At 35.3% G+C, this 24,824-nt stretch overlaps 1 protein-coding gene and 1 pseudogene across 6 annotated transcripts in view; one reads left to right on the forward strand and one right to left on the reverse strand.

The window, feature by feature from the left end:
• The window catches only part of Kif2a (kinesin family member 2A), a 70,955-nt gene that overhangs the window by 41,886 nt on the left and 4,245 nt on the right, over positions 1-24,824 (reverse strand). The gene's annotated exons all lie outside the window — the stretch shown is intronic.
• Positions 8,381-9,208, forward strand: LOC114094954 (heme oxygenase 1 pseudogene; annotated as a pseudogene).

A 24,824-nucleotide genomic window follows, 5' to 3' on the forward strand; every position in this document is an offset into this window, starting at 1 on the left:
TTATTTTTGTAAAAAATTTTTATTTCTTTTCTTTCTCTATTTTCTAACTTTTTTGTGTGTGTTTTGTTTTTGTTTCTTTTGTCTTTTCATTTCTTTTTAATTTTCTTATTCCCCCTTCCTTGAATTCTACATGCCTACTCTCATTCTCTTTAGTGACTTCTTCCCTTCCCTTCTAATATCTTTCCTCCCAAGCATCAAATAAATTTATAAGAGTAAACAGTAACTCAGCAGTCAAACAGAACAAGAAGTAACATGAGCAGCATAAAAAAGCAAGGAAGAAAAGGGGTACAAACAATGAAGGACAGCCTAAATATTCAGGAGGACCTAGAGTCAGCAGAAAAATGGTCATATAAAGAACTCAAGGAATACCTTAGACAGATGGAATGGAACCTTAAAGAGGATACGAGACAGCAAATCCAAACAATGAAAGAACACTTTGAAAATGAATTACATAAACAGATAAAAGAAGAAGTTAAGCATCTTTATCAGGAGATAGAGATTATAAAAAAAAAATCAAACAATAATTCTAGAAATGAAGGAAACGATAAACCAAATTAAAAACTCAATTGACAGTATCACTAACAGAGTGGAGCAAGTAGAAGCCAGAACGTCAGATAATGAAGACAAAATATATCATCTTGAAAAGAGCCTAGCCAACTCAGAAAGGCTGGTTAAAAATCACGAGAGAAACATCCAAGAGATATGGGATAACATAAAAAAACCAAACCTACGAGTCATCGGGATAGAAGAAGGTACAGAGATTCAAACCAAGGGAATGAGTAGCCTGCTGAATGAAATAATTACAGAAAACTTTCCAGAAATAAAAAAGGAAACGGATATACAAATTTTAGATGTATACAGGACACCGAGCACACAAAATCACAGTAGACCAACGCCAAGACACATTGTTATGAAGATATCCAATATACAGAACAAAGAGAAAATATTAAAAGCTACAAGAGAAAGGAGGCAGATTACATTCAGGGGTAAACCAATAAGGTTAACAACGGATTTTTCATCACAGACACTGAAAGCGAGAAGATCCTGGAACAACGTATTTCAAACACTGAAAGACAATGGATGCCAACCAAGAATTCTGTATCCAGCAAAATTAAGCTTCAGGTACGACAACGAAATAAAAATCTTTCATGATAAACAAAAGCTAAAAGAATTTGCAGCCAGAAAACCAGCATTGCAAAGCATCTTGAGCAAAACACTACACGAGGAAGAAATGAAAAACAATAACCAAAACCATCAGTGGGAAGTGCCTCGATAAAAACAGAGGGCGGGGGGAAAGCTAACCATGGAGAAACAAACTAAATTAAATTAAAAAAAAAGAAGATAAATAATCAAACATGGCTGGAAGTACAAACCATATATCAATAGTAACTCTAAACGTTAATGGCTTAAACTCTCCAATAAAGCGACATAGGCTGGTAACATGGATTAAAAAAACAAATCCAACAATATGCTGCCTCCAGGAGACACATCTGATTGCAAAAGACATACACAGGCTGAAGGTGAAAGGTTGGGAAAAAATATACCACGCACACGGTCCTCGTAAGCAAGCAGGGGTGGCCATCCTCATATCGAATAAAATCGACTTCAAGACTAAGTTAATCAAAAGGGATAAGGAAGGACATTATATACTGTTAAAAGGAACCATTCACCAACAAGACATAACAATTATCAATATTTATGCACCAAATAATGGTGCTGCGATGTTCATAAAACAAATTCTCCTCAAGTTCAAGAATCAAATAGACCACAACACAATAATTATGGGTGACTTCAACACACCTCTCTCACCATTTGACAGATCCTCCAAACAAAAGTTGAATAAAGAAACTATAGAACTCAATATCACAATCAACAACCTAGACTTAACTGACATATATAGAATATATCAACCATCATCAAGTGGATATACTTTTTTCTCAGTAGCACATGGATCCTTCTCAAAAATAGACCATATATTATGCCATAGGGCAACCCTCAGTAAATATACAGGGGTGGAGATAATCCCATGCATTTTATCTGATCATAATGGAATGAAACTGGAAATCAATGATAAAAGAAGGAAGGAAAAATCCTACATCACATGGAAAATGAACAATATGTTACTGAATGATCAATGGGTTACAGAAGACATAAAGGAGGAAATCAAAAAATTCTTAGAGATAAATGAAAATACAGACACAACATATCGGAATATATGGGACACAATGAAAGCAGTTTTAAGAGGGAAATTCATCGCCTGGAGGTCATTCCTCAAAAAAAGGAAAAACCAACAAATAAATGAGCTCACACTTCATCTCAAAGCCCTAGAAAAGGAAGAGCAAAACAACAGCAAATGTAGCAGAAGGCAAGAAATAATTAAAATCAGAGCGGAAATCAACGAAATTGAAACAAAAGAAACTATTGAAAAAATTAACAAAACTAAAAGTTGGTTCTTTGAAAAAATAAATAAGATCAACAGACCCTTAGCCATGATAATGCAGAGAAGAAGAGAGAGAACTCAAATTACTAACATACGGGATGAAAAAGGCAATATCACAACAGACGCTACAGAAATACAGAAGACAATTAGAAATTATTTTGACAACCTATATTCCAATAAAATAGAAGATAGTGAAGACATCGATAAATTCCTTAAGTCATATGATTTGCCCAGACTGAGTCAGGAGGATACTCACAACTTAAACAGACCAATATCAATAGATGAAATAGAAGAAGCAATCAAAAGACTTCCAACGAAGAAAAGCCCAGGACCGGATGGGTATACAGCGGAGTTTTACAAAACCCTTAAGGAAGAATTAATACCAATACTTTTCAAGCTATTTCAGGAAATAGAAAAAGAGGGAGCTCTGCCAAATTCATTCTATGAGGCTAACATCACCCTGATTCCGAAACCAGACAAAGACACCTCAAAGAAAGAAAACTACAGACCAATATCTCTGATGAACCTAGAAGCAAAAATCCTCAATAAAATTCTGGCGAATTGGATACAAAGGCACATCAAAAAAATTGTGCACCATGATCAAGTAGGATTCATCCCTGGGATGCAAGGATGGTTCAATATACGGAAATCAATAAATGTTATTCACCACATCAATAGACTTAAAGATAAGAACCATATGATCATCTCAATAGACGCAGAAAAAGCATTCGACAAAGTACAGCATCCCTTTATGTTCAAAACATTAGAAAAACTAGGAATAACAGGAACTTACCTCGACATAGTAAAAGCTATCTATGCTAAGCCTCAGGCTAGCATCATTCTGAATGGAGAAAAATTGAAGGCATTCCCCCTAAAATCTGGAACAAGACAGGGATGCCCTCTCTCACCACTTCTATTCAATATAGTTCTTGAAACACTGGCCAGAGCAATTAGACGAAAGAAATTAAAGGCATAAAAATAGGAAAGGAAGAACTTAAACTATCACTATTTGCAGATGACATGATTCTATACCTAGAAGACCCAAAAGGGTCTACAAAAAAACTACTAGAATAAATGAATTCAGCAAAGTGGCAGGATATAAAATCAACACACATAAATCAAAGGCATTTCTGTATATCAGCGACAAAACTTCTGAAACAGAAATGAGGAAAAACACTCCATTCACAATATCCTCAAAAAAAAAAATAAAATACTTGGGAATCAACCTAACAAAAGAGGTGAAGGATTTATACAATGAAAACTACAAAACCCTAAAAAGAGAAGTAGAAGAAGATCTTAGAAGATGGAAAAATATATCCTGTTCATGGATAGGCAGAACTAACATCATCAAAATGGCGATATTACCAAAAGTTCTCTATAGGTTTAATGCAATGCCAATCAAAATCCCAACGGCATTTCTTGTAGAAATAGATAAAGCAATCACGAAATTCATATGGAAAAATAAAAGACCCAGAATAGTAAAAGCAATTCTAAGCAGGAAGTGTGAATCAGGTGGTATAGCGATACCGGATTTAAAACTATATTACAGAGCAATAGTAACAAAAACAGCATGGTACTGGTACCAAAACAGGCGGGTGGACCAATGGTACAGAATAGAGGACACACAGACTAATCCACAAAGCTACAACTATCTTATATTTGATAAAGGAGCTAAAAGCATGCAATGGAGGAAGGATAGCATCTTCAACAAATGGTGCTGGGAAAACTGGAAATCCATATGCAACAAAATGAAACTGAATCCCCTCCTCTCGCCATGCACAAAAGTTAACTCAAAGTGGATCAAGGAGCTAGATATCAAATCAGAGACTCTACGTCTGATAGAAGAAAAAGTTGGCTCTGATCTACATATTGTGGGGTCGGGCTCCAAATTCCTTAATAGGACACCCATAGCACAAAAGTTACTAACAAGAATCAACAAATGGGACTTACTTAATCTGAAAAGTTTTTTTCTCAGCAAGAGAAACAATAAGAGAGGTAAATAGGGAGCCTACATCATGGGAACAAATTTTTACTCCTCACACTTCAGATAGAGCCCTAATATCCAGAGTATACAAAGAACTCAAAAAATTAAACAATAAGAAAACAAATAACCCAATCAACAAATGGGCCAAAGACCTGAACAGACACTTCTCAGAGGAGGACATACAATCAATCAACAAGTACATGAAAAAATGCTCACCATCACTAGCAGTCAGAGAAATGCAAATCAAAACCATCCTAAGATACCATCTCACTCCAGTAAGATTGGCAGCCATTATGAAGTCAAACAACAACAAGTGCTGGCGAGGATGTGGGGAAAAGGGTACTCTTGTACATTGCTGGTGGGACTGCAAACTGGTGCGGCCAATTTGGAAAGCAGTATGGAGATTCCTGGGAAAGCTGGGAATGGAACCACCATTTGACCCAGCCATTGCCCTTCTCGGACTATTCCCTGAAGACCTTAAAAGAGCGTACTACAGGGATACTGCTACATCGATGTTCATAGCAGCACAATTCACAATGGCTAGACTGTGGAACCAACCCAGATGCCCTTCAATAGATGAATGGATAAAAAAAATGTGGCATTTATACACAATGGAGTATTATACAGCACTAAAAAATGACAAAATCATGGAATTTGCAGGGAAATGGATGGCACTAGAGCAGATTATGCTTAGTGAAGCTAGCCAATCCCTTAAAAACAAATACCAAATGTCTTCTTTGATATAATGAGAGCAACTAAGAACAAAGCAAGGAGGAAGATCAGGAAGAAAAGATTAACATTAAACAGATACATGAGGTGGGAGGGAAAGGGAGAGAAAAGGGAAATTGCATGGTAATGGAGGGAGATCCTCATTGTTATACAAAATTACATATAAGAGGTTGTGAGGGGAATGGGAAAATAAACAAGGAGAGAAATGAATTACAGTAGATGGGGTAGAGAGAGAAGATGGGAGGGGAGGGGAGGGGAGATAGTAGAGAATAGGAAAGGTAGCAGAATACAACAGTTACTAATAAGGCATTATGTAAAAATGTAGATGTGTAACCAACGTGATTCTGCAATCTGTATTTGGGGTAAAATTGGGAGTTCAAAACCCACTTGAATCAAATGTATGAAATATGATATCTCAAGAGCTTTGTAATGTTTTGAACAACCAATAAAAAAATAAAATAAATAAAAATAAAAGCTTTGAATTTTTTTTTCTTAATATCTTTGTTTTTATGTGGTGTAGAGGAACAAACCCAGTGCCTCACGCATGCTAGGCAAATGCTCTGCCACTGAGCCACAACCCTGGTCCAAGTCTTGCTTTTTGAGAAAACTAGAAATATCTGTACTACTCATGTAACAAGGGGCTTTAATTTTTACTAAATGTCTCCAAAAAGAAAATGTTTAAAAACAACTCAACTGGGATGGGTTGTAGCCTAGCACATGTGAGGCACTGGGTTCTATCCTCAGCACCACATGAAAATAAATAAATAAAATGAAGATATTGTGTCCACCTACAACTAAAAATATTAAAAAAATAAATAAACATTATAAACGTTTCTCTTGGGCTGCGGTTGTGGCTCAGTGGTAGAGCACTCACCTAGCATGTGCAAGGGCCTGGACTCGATCCTCAGCACCACATAAAAATAAATAAAGGTATTGTATCCAATTATAACTAAAAAAAATTAAAATAAATAAACATTTGTCAATATGACCAAAGGTTTTAAATTGTTTTATAGATGGTTTCAATTGAGATACAAGTATCTTTTTAATTGTAATTAAAAAATGTATAATTTTTTTCAAAAGTCAAATGCTAGCATCTACCAGCAAAACATTAAATAGTAAAAAAAAAAAAAATAAGATATTTTAAAGGAAAATATCATGATGTAGTGACAACATATAAGCATACAAAAAGTATGGAGTCAGGATGACTGGGACAATGATAGTACTAGAGTAAGATGAGATATCCAAAGTCTCAACTGTTAATAGCAGTCATGTTCCAGTGTTAGTAAGACTACTACAGATATAGAACTTCAAGCTCAGAAATAAATCAGGATTGGAAACATCTTTCCCTAGGACCTAGGACAATTTTCCTGTGTAGTCTTCCCAATACTATCCCTTTCTCTGGACCATTTGAGAAAATTCCTATATTCTACCTTTACTTTCTAATTTACTTTATTATGAATTATATCATATACACTTCCACATTAAAAAATACACGACAGCAAACATCTGTGCTTTCAACACCAGTCAGATTAAGACAACACCAATCAGATTAAGAAACAATAGTTCTATGTTGTTGCTCCCTGCATCTCCCTGGTCTTTTTAGATGGGATCTTGCTATGTTGCCCAGACTAGCCTGGAACCCTTGGACTCAAAGCAATCCTCCTGCCTCCGTCTCCTGAGTTAACTGTAACTATAGATGCATGCCACAGTGCCCAGCGAAAAACCTCACATTTCCTTCTCCTTAACTGAATCTCCCTCTCTTCTTTTTCTCCCAATATTTGAGATAATCATATTCTGGCTTTTTTTTAATTTAAATTTTCCCACTTATCTAAAACAGTTAAACTATATCTAAATAGTATATAAATTGATTAACAATCCTTTAAGACTTGTTTCTTTTGTTCAACACTATTTTTCTGAGATTTATATTGTATATGTAGTATTTATGGTAAACTCTTCTGCACTGCTACAGCCTATTTCATTGCACAAATATGCCAAGGCTTATTTCTCAGAGGTGCTTCTGACTCATTACTCTCAGCATCCCAGCTATGGTTCAAGTGTCCCTAGGTACAACTTGGGCCACCACTCTAGAGGACACAGGCCACAAGCCTTGATGGTATCTATATGATGCTAATTCTATAGATATGCAGAATGCAAGCACTATGATGGAAGCATTCACCTAGATTTCAAAGGAGTAAAATATTATTGTGAAGCTTCAATCTTTAAGGTCTACCCTGCTGGTTTTAGACTTGCTTGGGGCAGGTTACTCCTTTCTTCTTGCCTATATCTCCCTGTTGTAATGAGAATTTTTACCCTATGACTGTTCCATCTTTCTGTTTGGAAACAGATAACTTGTTTTGATTTTACATGTACAGGGCTGAAAGAAGTGACTCTGGGACCACTGAAACTGAATGGTGACAGTTTGTATGTGAGAAGGGCCATTATTTTGAGGGGCCAGGGTTGAATGCTATGAGGGAATATGGTTTGTTCCCAAAGAAACTCATGTTGAGGCTTAATTCCTCAAAGCAGAGCATGCAGAAGTGGGGCCTAATGGGAGGTGCTCAGGTCATGGAGGTGGGACCCTCATAAATAGGTTTTTGGAGAGTAATCTTTTGGAGAGTTAGTTCTCACTCTCAGGAGTTACCACTACAGCAGGTAGCTATGAAGCAATACTTCAGTTTTCCTCAGCTTTCCTGCATCTACTTGCCCTTGATTTTCCATCATGCATTCTGAAGTAGCATGAGACCCTCACCAGAAGTTGTCCAATCTGGGCCTTTTAGAATCCAGAAATAGAAATATAAGCTAAATAAACTTTTTTTTCTGTATAAGCTACCCAAACTTAGGTATTCTGGTATAGCAACAGACAACAGACTAAGATAATGCTTTAATCATACTCACTGAAAACTATTTTTTGACATGGTGTGCTTATCCAAAATGTATTTCCACAATCTCTTATACCTATTTAGCCCCTTGTTTTGCCTAGTGCTGAATGAATCCCAAAATATTTTTTTTAAATGTTGCAGGAAACACTGAAATGGGGAAACAGGCAATTATATAATGGAAGATTTTATTGCATATACATCTAATTTGATCTTATTTTTTGCTAGCTGAGCAAACATAACAGCATTTTACTTATATGTAGGTGACAGACAGTATCAGCAATATTTCTGAAATTGGCTAGACAGTTTGGGTTGATGTCTAATACACTCCAATTTTTTTCCCCACTTAAAATGAAGGCAGACTACGGCTGCCTGGTCCTCTGCCTATGCCAGAGCCACCCGCGCCAGCTGCCAGCCCCTGCCACTGAGCGCCAGCAGAGCAACAGCTTGCCCCAGGATCTGTGCAAGGCCTTGAAGGAGGCCACCAAGGAGGTGCACACCCAGGCAGAGAATGCCGAGTTCATGAGGAACTTCCAGAAGGGCCAGGTGACTAGAAAGGGCTTCAAGCTGGTGATGGTGTCCCTGTACCACGTCTACGTGGCCCTGGAGGAGCAGATCCAGCGCAACAAGGACAACCCCGTCTTCGCCACCCTCTACTTCCCCGAGGAACTGCACCACAGGGCCACAATGGAGCAGGACATGGCCTGCTGGTACAGGCCACGATGGCAGCAGGCCGTCCCCTACACGGCAGCTACGTGGGTCAGGTCGGCTCCAGCAGGTGGAGCGCTGGGAGCCGGAGCTGCTGGTGGCCCATGCCTACACCCACTATCTGGGCAACCTGTGAGGGGCCAGGTCCTCAAGAAGATCACACATAAGGCCCTGGACCTGCCCAGCTCCGGAGAGGGCCTGGCCTTCTTCACCTTCCCCAAGGTCGCCAGCGCCACCAAGTTCAAGCAGCTCTACCGCTCACTCATGAACACTCTGGAGATGACCCCTGAGGTCAGGCAGAGGGTTATCAAAGAGGCCAAGACTGCGTTCCTGCTCAACATTAAGCTGTTTGAGGAGTTGCAGGAGCTGCCAACCCAGGACCCCGAGGACCAGCGCCCCTCACAGACAGCAGGCCTTCGCCACCGTGCCAGCAGCCGGGTGCAAGGTGAGGGCGTCCTGGGCTCCCACTGAAAGGGAGGAAGTGCCGGAGTCCTGACCTAGCAGGGTCCAGGAAGTCCTGAAGGATGAGTGGCATGGGCGAAAAGAATGAGACAGGAGTTGTTCCATTGGAGCAATCGCCAGAAAGAGCTCTAATGCAGCTTTCTCTGGGTCATCTTTTATTGTAACTTTTCTCATCATTATGGATTCAGAATACGTCATTGATTATACAATTTCAAAACTTTGCCAAGACGTAACACTTCCTTAACCATCATTAGGCATATAGAAAAATGTAACATCAATTTACATTTTTCCAGGATGTGACCTTTAGTTATCAATTATTAAGGGTACAGAATTATTAATAAAATGCATCACTAATTTACATTTTTCAGATTTTCCCAAGATGCATTATTTTTCCCAAAATATGCTATTTTCTTATTAACTAATGCCAAACTATGTAACCAGACTTTAAGTCTCCTATCATCAACCTTTAAGTTTAAACTTTATTTCTAATCTAAAATTCCCATCCAAAAAAGTCCCCTTAATTCTTATACTTAAAATATCCTAAAGTTTATTAAAGTCTATAAACCATTCTTGAAGCATACATCAGAAACCCATACAACTAAAAACTTAAGAATTCTAAACCCAAGACTCTAAAATAATAATTCTAACATTATTCGTTAAAAAAAAAAAAATGAAGGCAAACAGGTACCCTGTCAGCATCTTTACATACAACCTCTAATTTTTAAAAACAGTTTATTGACCTCAATGGGACATGCCTGTGTATTGTTTAAAAACTGGAACTCACAGGTTTCTGCTTAGAAACAGTAAGACTTTTCAAATGTATTAAACCACTATAATTCTCAGAAGGAAAAAAATCACCAGTTCTAAATTCAACCACTTAACCTAAAGGGAAAAAAAAAAAAAGTCAAAGCTTCATCCCACAGCTAAATGTCCATATAATTTATAAAAACATCATCTGCTAAATCATATAAATATATAATAAAATACTTTAAAATCACAGACTTTACTTCAAAGTTATTTTAGTTTTCACTCATTTTTTGAAAATATCTTTATTATTTAAGGTTCAGCTTCTTGTCATGGTGAAATTAAAGAAAAACTTTCAGAACTCAGCTTTTTAAATATGTTAGTAACTATTAAGACAAATAGTTTTTTAAAATAAAAAAACTGCTATGTTCTGAAAGAAAATACTCAAATTCAAGCCACCTCTGTCCCAGTAAACAAAAATAACAAATACATAGATTCCACATTTCAAGACTTTCTAATCTTTAAAATTACTTAAAATTGATATCATTGCTGTTTAATTTCCCATAAGAGTTAATATATATATTGAGCTGTCATAAACAAATATTACACATTAACAATTGCCTTTTGGTCTCTGAAAACAAGATCCTATTATATGTTTCCTAGTTCACAGTTGAATTCACAGCAGCTGTGAGGCTAAGAAATGCCAGCAACCAATTAGGCTGGCATAAACCTTGTCTAGCATATAAAGTATAATTTGGTTGCAAATGTAGGAGACAAGAGCCAAAATAAACCAGCCAAGAATACTAATAAAATTTCAGTGCAAGTATTTAAAAACCAGAATACTTAATATCTAACAAATGTATGTGTTTTATTAAAAGATTACCACATTAGAAAACTACAACAAATATGAAAAAAAATTATTTTCAGACTCAAAATGCTTTTAAAAGACTGCAGCTGTTTCTGACATACCTAGAATTACAAACTCAATTTTTTGTTCTGTTTCTAATTACCCTAATCAGAAAGTTGAGGTATACTTGAGTATACATGTGACAAGTCTTTCCCAAAAGTAAACATTTTTATATTCCTCTTGAGATACTTCTATAAAATTTTCTTTGTTCACTTTTAAAATATTTAGATTTCAAAATCTATATGTAATACATAACAAAACTAAATGAGTTCTAAAAGTAAAACTTTAATTACAAAGTTGTTTATCATGAGTCACAAACCCTGTAACATTGTTAAACTCCAATGGTTTTGCTTAAAGTATGAAAGCTTTTAAAATGTGAAAAAAAATCAATGATTTAACATTTTAAAATACAACTTGAAAAATTTACACATACTTGGGAAAAAAGTCACTGATGATTCATGTACATATAGTCAAGTAATGAAAATGAACATAAAAATCTAGCTTATGTGCCTATACATTTAAATAAGGTCCTCTTGTATATCTAGTCTTGATTAAAATCTTTAATAACACCCCTCAATTTCAATCACAATTCCAATGCATAATTTGAAAAGATTTTGATATAGACTTTAAAAAATACACTAAAGCCTACTCATCTCTTTATATACCTCTCAAGAAGGAAAAACAACCATAAATATCTATTCTCAGAACAAAGAGGTAAATTTTCTTATTTTATAAAAATTCACAGTAAAATTTTATAATTCATACATCAGACCACATGCCTGAGGGTAAATAAAACACATATGCCTACTCAAAGTATTTGGAAAACAGATATCTGAAAGAAGTACTTTCTTCCAAGTCAGTCCCTACCAGAACACAATCCTGATAAATTATCATAGAACACACTGACCTCGAAACTTTTGCAACTTTATATCATTTAACTGATTAAGAACTATCTTAGTAGGCTTCTCATTTTTCTTAAACAATTACTGCATAAAATATTGATTTCAATTAATTGTATATTTGTTATAAGAACCAAGAGCCAGTACAGATTGCAAAATCATAAATTTAAATGCTTGCCAGGTGCAGTGGTGCACGCCTATAATCCCAGTGGCTCGGGAGGCTGAGGCAGGGGGATCGAGACTTCAAAGCCAGCCTCAGCAACAATGAGGCACTAAGCAATTCATTGAGACGCTGACTCTAAATAAAATACAAAATAGGGCTGGGATGTGGCTTAGTGGTCAAGTGCCCCGAGTTCAATCTCGGGTACCTCACCTGCACCACCCCCCCAATTTAAGTGCTTCTTTCCAAGTAGAGGCATAGCAAAATGTTATGTTAATGAGACTTTTTTGATATGAAGAGTTCTGTTTCAAGATAGTCTTTTAAAGCACATATAATTCATTTCTTCAAGTTATTAAAATGATTCTAAAGGGATGCTATCTAAGAAACATGAGAATAACCCACCTCATTTTTTACAATATAATAATCTAATATCATAACTGTAAAATGGGGTAATAGAGGTTGTCAAATAGTATTTTAAAAAAGACTAAATATAATACAAGTGCTACAAAGAGCAGTATTTTAAAAATGAAAGAGCAAATATCAATCTTTTCCTAGATGCTACTTATCAGCAGAAGAGGAAAAGGAAGGAATGTGGTGATTTGTCAGAGATCTTAAACAGCAGAAATAAGTAGCAGATCTAGCAGAACCAAACTCTCAAACTGATATTCAGGTTTTGCTATCTAATCTAAGCAGTGATGAAAAGAATCCTTAATGAGAACTATGTAAGCATTACACCTCTTCAGCAGTTTTGGTGGAACAAGGAGCCATTGGAGAACATAAATAACACTTCAGCTGACACTGGTAACAGTGCTGTTGCTGTTTAGTAAATCCCTAGGGAATGGGACTTTGTCAAACATAGAGACCTTTCTGTTTTGGTTTCTCACACTTACAATGTTATTGTTCATAACTAAATTAAAAAGCTCTAGCATTTCCTATCTTAGGCTTTGAACACAAAAGATGAAAATTTAAAACTAGGAGGAAGAAAGAGGGAATGGTACAACTTAGATTTTCATGAAGAAAATACAACTTAAAAATGAAACAAACTTTACTCATACCACACACACACACACACTGAATTTTCATATTTGTACATTAGTCCAGTGTTCTGAAAAGGGATATAAAAATTTAATACTTTTCAGTTCCTCTGGAGTGAGAGGAAAATTTCAGATCTGTTTGGGTTTCTGACAACTGATCCATGCTGTACTCCTAACAATTTGGACAGAATTATTATTTAGAAGAGCCCACACTACAACTTTTTTAAAAAGTTCCATTCTGAATTAGCAATAGGCAATAAGAAAACATCATAAAGGTGCTATGATACCATTAAAAAGTATAAAATCACTATGGTTTCACAATACTATTCTGCACATTTGGGGTTTAGGTAGAAGAAGATCAAAAAACTGTCCAAAATCACTTGTAAGGAGTAATAAAAATGAATTCTAAAACAATGATGCAATGATTATGACTCTAGTTGAAATAATGAAAAAGTAAAAACACACAGCACTAAAAATCTACTTCATGAAATTTATTAACTAAATAAAGTTTATTAACTAAATCTCAATACATATATACTTTAATTAAAAGGATATTCTTCATACTAAATTCCCATGGGTGACAAAATAGCAGAGTTTTACAGTTGTGGTGTTAAAACAAGACTCTATTTATGGTCCAATGTTTTGAAGAACTGTCTTTCACAGATGTTCTGCTGGATATACTAAGCAATGTTATCTAATTGCTCCCTGGCTTAAATTCTTATTTATTCAAGAGGGAATTCTACACGGAGCAGCTGTGCTATTCTATGAACTTTCCATAGCTACAAGTCCATACTGTAGTCTATTATATTTAAATGCACTAGAACAATAGATAGAGATCTTACGGGCGATTTTACAGTCAGTGTAAATTCATTACTTCTTCCAGTGCTTTGTCATCACAATTCCTGCTACACTCCAGCAATGAAAGCTATGATGCTACAACTTTGAGCAAAGATAATTTCTAATTTCAATGCCTGGCCAATTTGTATTAGAATAACTGGTGACCACTCCTTTAAGCTTTTTTAGTAAAAGAGTAAAATGGGACTATCAAATTCAGTATTGTTAGAGCAAAAGGTACAAAGGAGAGTAGAATCATAGAAGTTCAGTGTATAGAGAAAGGCTAAAATCAAAATACAAGTTTGGATATGCACATATCAAGTTTGAGGTATCTAAGTTTGTCACCTGTCAACATACAGATCGCACATTCTCAACAGGGGTGATAATGCCCCAAATGGGATGTTCTTCAGAGGCAGAGGTCTTAGATATTACAATGGTATATGGCCCACCAAAGGGCCACAGTATTAAAATTTCACTGGGAGGGGATAATTAGGAGGGGGAAATGTCATAAAAAGCTCTTTGGGTGGAGCAATTATGAAAAAAGGTTTGCAGGAACACTGATGTAGATGGTATTTGAGAGAATGAAGGTTGATATGATCACCAAGAAGAGGGCAGGCAGAAGTCCTGGTTTTAATTTATAGAGGCCAGGCAGTTATTGAGATACAAGCAAAAGAGATCCAGCAGTTGTCAGAGAAAAAGAAAAACCAGGAGGGTAGTCCTAGAAACCAAGTGAAGAAAGGCTATGAAGGAAGAGAATGTGATTAACTGTCAAATCCTGCTAACAAATCAAGTAAAATAACAGCAATAACAAAAATAAAGGTGGGGTCAAGAGGTATTTTTTTTAAAAAGGGGGAAGTAACATTCCAATATGTTGACAGAGATGATTCAGTAGAGGGGAAGAAACTGATTATGCAACACAGAAGACCAATTATAATGGTGACTTCAAGCAGGTAAATGAGGATAGGTTTCAGCACACAAGAAATGGGCCTAAAAGGGAAACAGAGCATATCCATAGTAAAATAAGTAATGCAGAGATATAGGCACAGATGATGGTAGTTGGGGAGATATGATAGGCTTATAGTTCTTTTCTGGTTTCTCTATTTCACAGTGGTGAAAAAACAGCAAGGATGGTCATCTACTAAGTCCGAGTGAGTCAAAATATTATTTTAAGGAATAAGGAAAGTTGAAATGTCTATGGGGTTTCTATCTAGAAGTCAGGTATATGGTGCCTCTATTAACCAATAAATGGAATGCAGGAAATATGGAAACACGGATAATGGCAATGGATTCCATTTTTAATGACTACAGTACTGGCAGGAAATCCACAACATCCAAAAGGCAGATCGAAAACTCAAAAGAAGGATTAGGTCTGCAAAAGCCTTTTTAAAAACAGTTTTTACTTTAAATAAACTATCATAAAAAATTAAAAATATGATAATCCCCCCTCATTTAGCCTCACTAATTTTCAACACATGACTAAACCTACTGCAACTCTTACCCACTCCCACTAAGTTATTTTGAAGCAAATTCCAGATATTATGTCCATTCATCCATATTTACTTCAATATGTAGAGAGATACAATGTTTAGGATTTTTAAAACTTCTTTTAAAAACCTGTTTCTAATGCATTTATTTTTCATCTTTTCCACGTTTTATTATAAACGGTGTTTTTTTTAATTAACTTGTAATATGTCACTGATTTGTTCTAAACTAACATTCATGATCACACAAAACTAAAATACTCATTTACCATAGAGTTTAAACTCCATTTCCAAAACATATTCTTACAATTGGTTTGGTGGTATACTTACTGTCGTCTCTAAACTCTGATACACACTGTACCCAAAACAGGTTAAGAAGCAACCTTTCCCCACCTTCAACTCTTGTTAATAAAAACAGATGACTTCAAGACCAGAATTTAAGTGTTCAAGGCTCTATTCATCCTGCACCATGAAACTTCTGTGTATTTGCTGACAAATGCAAAATTAACTGGTTTTCTAAGTTAAAAGAATGAACATTAAGATCAAGAAAAAGATGTAAATATCTTAGATATTATATAGTCCATAAAGAGGGACTATAGAAAGACATAAAAGTAGGTCTCAACTTGGCTTATATGTTGGTTTCTAGATGTAACAAAAGCACAAACAAAAGAAAAAAACTGATAAAAAATGGACTTTGTCAAAATTAAAAACTTCCATGGTTCAAAGAATACTATCAAAGAAGGAGAAAGACAATCACAGAAAGGGAGAAAATGTCTGCAAAGGTTCTATCAGATACGGAAGTAGTACCCAGAATACATAAAGAATTTTACAAATCAACAGGAACAAAGGAATTAAACAGACATTGGGGGGGGTCCATATATACAAATGGTTAATGAACTCATGCAAAGATGCTCAACATCATTAATCATTAGGGAAATGCAAATCAAAACCACAAGGAAATGCCACTTTATACTCAGTAGGATGGCTACAATTAAAAGAGACAAACCGGGGATGTAGTGCAGTGGTATAATATGTGCTTAGCATATATGAGACCCTAAGTTCAGTCTCCAGTACCAAAAAAAAATAAACAAACAAAAAGCACTAACAAGTTTTGGTAAGGATGTGAAGAATATTATTCGTGAGAATATACATTGGGATAGCTACTTCTTTGGAAAACAGTATAGTAGGTCCTTAAACAGTTGCACATAGACAATTATATATCCCAACAGTTCCACATATATATATATATACACAAACACACACACATACACACAAGGGAACAGAAGATATAGCCACATAAACATTGTATATGAATGCAATTTGTAACAGCCAAAATAATCATGAAATAATCCAAATGTACATATATTGATGAATGAATAAATGAGATGGAATATTATTCAGTCATAAAAAAATAAAACACTGAAACATACTGTAACACAGACAAATTTTGGGCATGAATTATGCTAAGTAAAAGAAGCTAACTAATAAGGCTAGTTGGTTTTGTTTCTTTGTTTACTTGGGGATTCTATTGGTCTTTTCCAGTGCTAGGTATTGAGTCCAGGATCTTTTAGTGTAGTAAGCAAGCACTCACTGAGCTACATTCTCAGCCGTTTTGTTTATATGTGATGTCCAGATCAGGCAAATTCACAAAAAAGGAAAATCGATTAATGGATGCCTGAGGCTGGAGTGGAGGAGAATACAGAGTTCTACATGGGGAGATGAAAACATCTGAAATCAGACAGTGGTAGTTAACATTTCATGAACACAATAATAAAAGATCACTAAATTGTACACTTTAAAACAGTATACTTTATAAGGATGCTCGAGTATATTAGGTCAAAATCATATTGCTTATTTTTAAAAAAACTTTAATTGAAAAAAAAACCTACTTTTTTCTGATAACCAGGCATAGTGTAAGATGTTTTGTTTTCTATATTAGCTATCAGAGATAAGCTATATTAGAAAACTAAAACTTTAATGTTTTCTAGTATATAGTCAGACTTCATGAATTTTTTTTTAAACTTAGGTGTTATCTCTCATGCACCAGTTAAATTTATAAAAACATACTATACATGATGTAAAAATGTGGATGTGTAACCGATGTGATTCTGCAATCTGTATTTGGGGTAAAAATGGGAGTTCATAACCCACTTGAATCTAATGTATGAAATATGATATGTCAAGAGTTCTGTAATGTTTTGAACAACCAATAAAAAATAAAATCTTCTGCACATACACAAAAAAAACATACTATACAAACATAGTCTGAACTCCATAATCCAAGCTAGAAAATCTCAAAAACATGTATCACTATATGGACAAGAACAGAAAGACACAAGTAAATCTGAGAGACAGGAAGGTAAATTCATACTCTTTGGTTAATTAAATTTATTAGTACAGTTAGTCACTAATAAAATGCAGTTATGAGAAAGAATGAGACTATTGTTTAGGTTCTCAAAAGTTGTCCAAGATATCATTAAATGAAAATAAAATTAAGAACTGCATATACAAAACACCATCTATAGTGAAAAAATGTATATTTACACTTATCTCTACAACTTGTAGATATATATACATGAACATAATTTGCTTGAAAATGAAAACAAAAACTCTGCACTATTAAATCAGAAGTTGAGACTATTGACTGCCTCTTAAAATAAGAAATGGTTGGGGGTGGGAAGGAATTGGACACACAATAAAGACTTTCCAGTAAGTGTATATGCCCTTTTGGAACTTCCTTGTTAACCACGAGACGATACTGCTACTGAAAACAGGTAACTAAGTTTAAAAAGAAAACTTAATATGTGCATTAAGAGTAATGACACACATCATGTCATACTCTTGGTGTCTAGAGAATGAAAAAATAAATCAATGTTCTTTAGAAGGTCAAAAACTTTATGAATAGAAATAGTGAAAGTGCAGCACCATTAGTTCATGTAAGCACTGTTTAGCAATTAGGTAATTTATGAAGTGTGTTGAGGCCCTGTGCTGGGCAATGTGGATATAGTGGAACCTGAGTCTGATCAGACACATTTACACAGATACTACACTCTCATATGTATTTTGAAAGAATACAGGGGACTCAAGATCATGTAGAGCAGGAAACTTATCACACTCTAGAGAATAAGGAAGGATAAAATGTTTAACAAAGGCAAAACGAAACCACATTTAGCTGGGATAGTTAGAAGAAGTGGAATATTCCAAAAAAGCTCAGTATGTCTGGAGTAGTGTGCCTCAAACAAGTGGCAAGAATGAGATTGGAAAGGAAAGTCAGATTGTTTGGAATTACTCAGAAACAGTAATTAACCAAAGATGGAGAGTTAAAAGAACTTCATGACAGGATATGAGGTAGAGAGAATACAATCAATCAAGGAAGACACTTGGATTTCTAAGTTACAACAGGATAAATGAAAGTGATTAGAAATTCTGAAGTAGATTTGAAGACATTTTGGACACAATGAATTTAAGGTATTCAAGAGACACTGAAATGGAGATATTCAGTAATTCATGTTTTTGTTCCATCTGCCATAGTAACCTTTTCCAGGGAAAACCCCTTTGTTCCTTCAAAGACCTCAAATGAAGGGACATGTAATAGTTATCCAGCAAATACTAGCTGGATTAATAAAAATGCCTGAAAGCAAACTTTACCTCAGAGAAGAAAATGAAACCATTATATACTTAATGATCTGACTTCCAATGACTGGAACAGCCATAATATACAAAGAACTCTAAAACGAATTAGAGTGTAGAGGACTTTGGAGGCAATCTACGTTTCAAGCTCACATTTGCTTTTTACTTTACGTACAGCTTTGGACAAGTCAATGTCCTTATTGTAACAGCGCAAGTAAATTTTGACCAATAACAGTATTTCATCAAGGAGCTATCTGTGATTAAATTCCAAGACTTACTTCACTAATTAGGACCTCTAATTTGTTCTCAGTTCATAAAAACATTACAGGTAAATCATTTTATCCATGTCTCTTTAGTGGTCCATGGTAAATTATAGGATTAATACTATTACCAAACAAACAGAAAAACTGGGTTCAATCCCCAGCACCATAAAAGGAAAAAAGTTCAAATTTTTTGTTTCTTTTTTCTGGAGTAGCAGGGGCACTTGACCATTGAGCTACATCTCCAACCTTATTTTGTATTTTATTTAGAGACAGGGTCTCAGTGAGTTGCTTAGTACCTCACTAAGTTGCTGAGGCTGGCTTTGAAGTCACAATCCTCCTGTCTCAGCTTCCTGAGCCACTGGGACTTCAGTCATGTGCCACTGAAGTTCAATGTTTGTATCCCAACTCTCTTCTCTTGATATGAAAGTTAGATTTCATGTGCATATCTTATAGCAGAAAATTCCTACTGTTCAACTAGAATAGGTAAGTTCTTATTTAAATTCAACCTTAGTTGATACTTCCAGACTGCATTACTTGGACATTTGTCAAAGCATATGAACTATAAATTCATTAAGTCCACAGGCTGAAATAAAGAAACTAGGCTAAGGTTACCAAGCATATCTGAATTCTTCTCACTGCATTGAAAAATTATACTTGGGTTGGGTAATCCCAGTAAACCAGCCTCAGCAAAAGCAAGGCACTAACCAACTCTGTGAGACCGTCTCTAAATAAAATACAAAATAGGGCTGGGGATGTGGCTCAGCTGTCGAGTGCCCCTGAGTTCAATCCCTGGTATCAAAAAAAAAATTCTTGTTGGCACACCCTAAATCTCCTAAATGATCCAAAGACTACACATGACAAAAATGAAGAGCAAAAACTTAATTGCATGGTTGATCCTCACTCTTAAAATATTATAAATTCTTGTAGACCCTCCTTCCATTAAGTTCACAGCAAAAATGAGTGGCATATACAAATATTTTCCATATATCTCCTTCCTGAACAAATACACACAACCTCCCCTACTATCATCATAACCCATAGTCCTCAGTTTAAATTGGGGTTCATTCTTGGTGTTGTACCATTTATGGATTTTGGCAAATATATAATGACACATGTCCATCATTACAGTATTATATCAATTAATTCAACTGCCTCAAACCCTGTTTACTCAGCCTACTTGTCCCTTGCCTATCCCTTTTTTTAGTCCTCAACTGTAAATAGCAGTTAAGAGATTATTATAAACAGTGAAATAGGGAGGGTATATGTGAGGGGAGAAAAAAACAGATAAAAAATAAGAGCAAGAAAAAAGCTGAGAGGGGAGGAGATTACTGGGGATTAACACAAGGCCTACACATCCAACCCCCAGCTTCAAGAATCAAAACACTTCATCCCTTAAAGAGCTGAAGCCAAATTCTTTAAGTACTAATTTTCCTTTCGATTCCATTCCAGAATCTCAGTCTTAAGGCAAAACAGTTATAACTTAAGTAAATTCTTGCGGCATGTAAACATTTGTTGGAAATGACCTATACTTTAAATTCACTTACATTCAAGATATTAGAGGCAAAAAAGAGCCTAAGTTGGATGATTTTAATATTACGTTGTATGTAGGCTCTACCGTCCTCTACACTGTATTCATGAATAGGATTAGCTTGACTAAACAGAACCAAATAGATTTTACAATCTACACTCAGACTTTACAAATGTGAAATCCATTCCTTTCCAACTCATCTGTCCTTTACTCAGCACAAGTGATGTATCACCACATTACATCAATTCTTTTTGCAGGGTGTTCTGCATCTCATCTGTTCTTTAATCATTTGTTCACTCTCCCAGACTGATGCAATCTTCTCCACACTAGCTCTCATTTTCAGTGCTACTTTCCCTCTAATCTACCACTAATCACTGGCTAACTCCTATTACCACTTTTAGAAGATTAAGTCCTACAGTAGTTTCCAAGTGTCCTAGAAATTAATTCCAAGATTCTTACCTTACCTTTGTTTACAAGTCTTTAATAAAGTACCCCAGATTACCCTGCCCCTTCTTATCTTCCTCATCTTTCACCCTCCCACCTGACAGACTTTTACCTGACAGCCCTGTTTCTAGCTCAAGAACCTCTCCCATGTTGTGTGCAAAAAGCTTGGAATGTCTCCTTCCCCCCAAGACAATCTATCTACTGGTCATCTTCCTCCCACTATTTAAATAAAGTCTTGTCAGGTCACTTCCTTTAGGAGATGCTACTTTTCCTAAAATAACGGATCACAATACTAACTGCAGACAGGAATCAATGTGTGAGGCTAAGTTTCTCTTCTGTAAATAGGAAAGATACTCTTACCTTCTTTAAAAAAAATCAAAATAATAATACATTTAGCAAAGCAACTGGCTTTTAAGGGGCACAAATGTTAAATCTTTTCAGCTATCAAGACTAACAACTGGATTGACTTTTTAACAAATCAAGTAGCAGTGTGGAAAATAAAAGCTATCTGAGTGAGGCTAAGTAGATAATTGTTGGCCAAGAATTATGATCAAAAGGGAAAGCACAGTCAGCAAATTTTACCATACATATGTCCCCTCTTGAACCTGTCTTTCCTTTAAAAATTTCTACATATGTGAAATTTGATTAAAAGTCATAACAAAACGAATAAAAACAGATTCTTATGCATTTGGCCATACTGTGCAAGGTGATAATTCCCAAATAATACATAAATACCAGTAGCTTTTAGGGTGGCTATACCTGCTTTCAGGTTCCACATCCTTGGTCTCTGTGTTTATAAGCATTTCCAACCCAGAAACCTGCTCCAGGAAATGGTCTGCCAGAAACTTAAAAAGAGTAAACTTTGTTCCTTTTGCTATCAATATAGAGGTTAAAGTTATAACTCAAATGGATAACAGAAGTCAGGAGCAGCAGCGAGTGCCTGTAAGCTGGGAAGCTGAGACAGGAGGATCACAAGTTCAAAGCCGGCCTCAGCAATTTAGCAAGGCTCTAAGCAACTCAATGAGACCCTGTCTCTAAATAAATATATACAAAAAAGTTCTGGGGATGTGGCTCAGTGGTCAAATGCCCCTGAGTTCAATCCCCGGTATAAAAAAATAAAAAGGGTACTAGAGAATAGAAAATAGGCTGATAGTGACAAATAATGCTAATTTCATCAGAGGCTATCTGAACTATATATTAAGAATTCTAAGGCCAAATATGAGTTCTCAGGAAAGCACAGCATGACAATGGACGTTGGTCATGGTTAGAGAATGTAGGAAGGACAATATGCATGACATATGACATTTTCCATTCAGAAGACCTATAACTTCAAATCTAACTAAAGAACCTAAACCTAAAATGGGAAGTGGTAATGATGTACACACAGAATGACATACTTCTATCAGTTCTTATCAAGTCATATTTGAATCATTTATTTCTTTGTGAGGGCAGGAACTATTTTTGCCTTATTCTTTTTTGGTATCTCCACCATCTATGAGAATATCTAATATATAGGAATTAAGCTGTTAATAAAAGTATTTAATAAAACCTGCAATTAAAAAAATATGAGATCACATTACTTTGATACACCATAATCATTTAAGTTCTATACTCCAAAACATCCCACACCTAGTAAATAACCTTCTGAATTGGGAGCTTTATTATACTGCATAATGAGAAAAACAGGTAGCACCAAAATGAGAAAGGCCTAGTCAAGGTCATAGTTGGAAAAAGGCCTTTTAAAAGAGATGCTTACTTCCTAATTTTTCTCTTGGGAGATGGCAACAAAATGGTAACTGTTAATCAACAATGAAATGATTCCCCATTTCCTTTTTGTGTTGTTTTCATTAGATGAGATCCTAATACCCATGAACATCAATTTATTTAGCTCTCTATACTAACTACATAGCACAGCAACTATATGTAATCAAGCATGTAAAATGTTTAATATGGTGAAATTCTAACAACTATTTTCTTTCTTTTTTAAAAATATTTTTTGTAGTTGTAGATGGACAGAATGCCTTTATTTTATTTGTTTATTTTTATTTACTTATTTTTTAAAATATTTATTTTTTAGTTGTAGTTGGACACAATATCTTTATTTTACTTATTTATTTTTATGTGGTGCTGAGGATCGAACCCAGGGCGTCGCATGGGTAGGCAAGCGCTCTACCGCTGAGCCACAATCCCAGCCCCTTATTTTTTATTTTTATGTGGTGCTGAGGATAAAACCCAGTGCCTCACACATGCTAGGCAAGCACTCTACCACTGAGCTACAGCCCCAGCCCCTCTAACGACTATTTTCACTTATGAATTATAAAGATTGACTACTCATTTGAAATGCTTGGGATCAAAAATGTTTCAGATTTTGGAACATTTGTAAATAACTGATGAGATATATCGGGGATTGGAGTCAAGTATAAACAAGAAATTCATTTGTTTCATATACACTTAATATACAGAGCCTGAATTCAATTTTACACAATATTTTTTGTGTCTGAATTTTAATTATTATCTGTCATACCAGACTAGGTATGGAATTTTCACTTGTTGCACTGAATTAGAATGATTAAACAGACTTCAAAACATTTTAGATTAAAAAATTTCAGATTAAAGGTGCTAGACCTATAATACGATTAATATTTCTTTAGTTTTTAAAAGATGGTATACAATGGAAGGACAACCAAACCTGCATTTGCTCCCCAAGTAAAACAGAAGAATAAAAAGTTTTATCCAGGGTTTTCAGCTAAGAATTATGATCTATTTTTAAGTTTAATGATGATGATCTCAAAATAAATAAACTACCTTAAAGATTATTTTAAGTTACAAATGGAGATTACAAAATCAAAAGCAGGTGCCTAAAACCAAGAATTAAACTTTGCAAAAGATTAATGTAATGTTAATGTCATGTATACTGTGACTAGAAAGAGTCTGGATACCCCACTGTTCTGAATCTTTCACACTCACACCCTTTCTCTATATAAGCATACACCGGCTTCACTGGCTCTTTCCTCTTTTCCCTAGCTTTTATCCTTTCTTTTTCTCTTTTTAATTATCACATAAAGAACAAATTGATACATGCCCTTTCCCTAGAAATCTGTCGTAAGAATCAAGTGGCTAGACAATGAATATAGATTCTGGTTTTCTGAGGCACTTCTAACAAGCAAAAAGTCAGGGCCTATTGAAAAGGGTTTTAAAGCCTTAGACTGCCGAATGTGAAACTGATTTCATCAATTTGGTAAATTTAAACTATTATAAATTGGTAGTTGTCTGAGCCTGTCTGGTAATAGTGGAAAGAATTCTACTACAGGAGGTTATAAGTCTCAAAAAGAAAATTAACATTTTAGTATTTATCACTTCATAATATCATCAGCAAATATTCACCAGTCCTTAAAAGAGGTAGAATTGAATAGATTTAGGTTTTGACTACATCCCTTATGAACCATTTGATCTTATCAAATAATATAACCTCATATTCTGCACCTGTAAAACAATGAATCCACTACCCTCCTACTGGCTTACTTCCTAGGATTTCTGTGTTGATACAATCAGATCACATATCTGGACGCACCTGGAAAACTATGGCCAACAAATACATATCTGGAATCACTTATCACCCTCATTATCAGGCAAAGGGGAATTATTACTCCACAAATTTCCCTATCCTATTCTACCCCCATATGAGCCACAAAATTATAACT

The sequence above is a fragment of the Marmota flaviventris genome, chromosome 5 (assembly GCF_047511675.1).
Source record: "Marmota flaviventris isolate mMarFla1 chromosome 5, mMarFla1.hap1, whole genome shotgun sequence".
NCBI lineage: Eukaryota > Metazoa > Chordata > Mammalia > Rodentia > Sciuridae > Marmota > Marmota flaviventris.